Source organism: Colobus angolensis, unplaced genomic scaffold (assembly GCF_000951035.1).
Source record: "Colobus angolensis palliatus isolate OR3802 unplaced genomic scaffold, Cang.pa_1.0 Scaffold2, whole genome shotgun sequence".
In the NCBI taxonomy this organism is placed as follows: Eukaryota; Metazoa; Chordata; class Mammalia; order Primates; family Cercopithecidae; genus Colobus; species Colobus angolensis.
Genome location: NW_012115154.1, coordinates 17,849,846 through 17,851,997, shown reverse-complemented (window position 1 = coordinate 17,851,997; position 2,152 = coordinate 17,849,846). Strand labels below are relative to the sequence as shown.

Below are 2,152 nucleotides of genomic sequence, written 5' to 3'. Positions count from 1 at the left end.
AATAGAGTATTAATATAAAAATAGAATTTAAAAATAAACCTCAACCCCAAAGCAGGCAGAGAGAGACAGAGAGAAAAAGAGAGAGAGAGAGAGAGGTATCACTGAACAGCTGGAACACATAGAAAATAACTAGTAAGATGGTAGATTTAAATGCAATCGTATTAGTAATTACATTAAATGTTTGGTGATATGATTAACATCCAGAATAGATTTTTAATGAAACACCTATAAGCCAATAAGAAAAAGATCTCACAACAGAAACATTGGCAAATGATATGAAGAGGAAATTTACAGAGGAAGAAACCAAATGTCTCGTAAACATGAAAAGATGGCTAACTTCATTAATACAAATACAAATTAAAATAATGAGCTACCATTTCACACTCATCATGTCGGCAAACGTTCTGAGTCCATTATCAGTAAGTATGAGCCACGATGGGGAAAGAGAAAATTACACGATGGTGGATGTGTAAGTGGGCACCATCCCTTCAGTGGGCAGTTCGGGAAGCCAGGGAAAGATGAAGGTGCTCTTGCCATCCAGAGTCCCATGTCTAGGCGTCTCTCGAGACGCACTTTAGCAGTGCACAATGAGACATGCATGCAGATGTCACCGGCAGCAGGTTTGTTCTCATTCCTCTAGGGGGAATGGAACGTAAACTGTGGTTTATGTATTCAATGAAATACTATATTGTGGGTAAAATGAATGAACCAGATATTCTTGTTTAAACACGTCTGTATCTCAAAAACAAAATGACCCATGGAAAAAAGCAAGTTGCAACAGGATAGGGACTGGATAATATCATTCACATAAAATGTAAAAACACCAAAACCCGTAGTGTGCATTGTTTACGAATGCACACATGTTAGGAAATGCATAAAGACCTGAGTGAGAACTCTAGCCTCCGGGAAGGGAGGGGACAGGATGCATAGCTCTAGCCTTACCTCTATCCGTAACTTTCCTTTTTTTTTTTTTTTGAGATGGAGTCTTGATCTGTCCCCTAGGCTGGAGTGCAGTGGCCCGATCTCGGCTCACTGCAACCTCTGCCTCCCGGGTTCAAGCGATTTTCCTGCCGCAGCCAGCCCGAGTAGCTGGGACTACAGGGCCGTGCCACCACGTCCAGCTAATTTTTGTATTTTTAGTAGAGACGGGTTTTCATCACGTTGGCCAGGTTGGTCTCAATCTCTTGACCTCGTGATCTGCCCACCTCGGCCTCCCAAAGTGCTGGGATTACAGCCATGAGCCACCGCACCCGGTTATAACTTTCCATTATCTGAGCTGCCAGCATACTGAGTCCTGTTGCCTTCCAACACCAGCTCCACTCCTGGGGTTCCATTAGGTAAACAAACACATGTCCTCTGCTCCCCCCGCCTTCCCCCCACTTAAGTTAGTGCCAGTTGGGCTTCATCGCTAATAACCAGGACGCCTGCCTATAGTTTCTTCTTTTTTTTTCCTTTTCAGTTTATCCCCAGTTCTCGCCACCTCGTAGGTATTCAATTAATACACGGTTAAGTGGACCTGTCCAGGAAGGGGAGTCTTCAACTCTAAGCTCCTGCATTTCTTTTGGGACTTCTCATGGTTACAAAGAGCATTCATTCATACTGTGACTGAGGGTAAACAAGTCACCTCCCACTCGGCCTCAGTTTCCTCCTAAATGACCCGTCTGGCCACTTCCATCCCCAGCAGGGTCTGATTCTAGGAATTCTGTCCTTTCATGTCGAAAACAACACTCGGGCATTTCACAAAAGCACCCAACCCCCTGGCTCCCCTTGGAAGCACAGCCCGCGTCCCTGGAACCCGGGCTGCACTGAGCTGGTCACATGAACTCCGGGCTTTCTCTGGTGTGACGGGTTTCTTAGATCCCTTTGTGAGCGCAGGTTTTGAAAGGGAACGACCCCGGGTTCTGGGTGTGAGAGGCGCAGGGGATCGGCGGGAGGAAGGCTGTCGGAGCCAATCAAGCCGCCTCCAGACCCCAGCACGTCGCCTGGGCTGCGCGCTCCGACTTCGCCTCCGCCCGCGCGCCTCCCGGCCTCGCCCGAGGGTGTCCGGGCAGGAGAGGACCCCAGGTGAGAGGCCGGAGGGTCCTGGAGGGTGGGAGGCCCCGGAGGTTCGGCCCGGGCTCCACGACGGGCTGGCCCGGGCTCAGGGCGTGTC

The 2,152-nt window shown here is 48.8% G+C and overlaps 1 protein-coding gene across 1 annotated transcript in view; it reads left to right on the top strand.

Moving 5' to 3' along the window:
- Window positions 1-1,441: 1,441 nt before the first annotated feature.
- Window positions 1,442-2,152, top strand: part of ZNF777 (zinc finger protein 777) — a 30,229-nt gene continuing 29,518 nt past the window's right edge. Inside the window, exon 1 of the mRNA XM_011941431.1 lies at window positions 1,442-2,064. The gene's annotated coding sequence lies outside the window, so the exon portion shown is untranslated. The remainder of the gene's footprint in view (window positions 2,065-2,152) is intronic.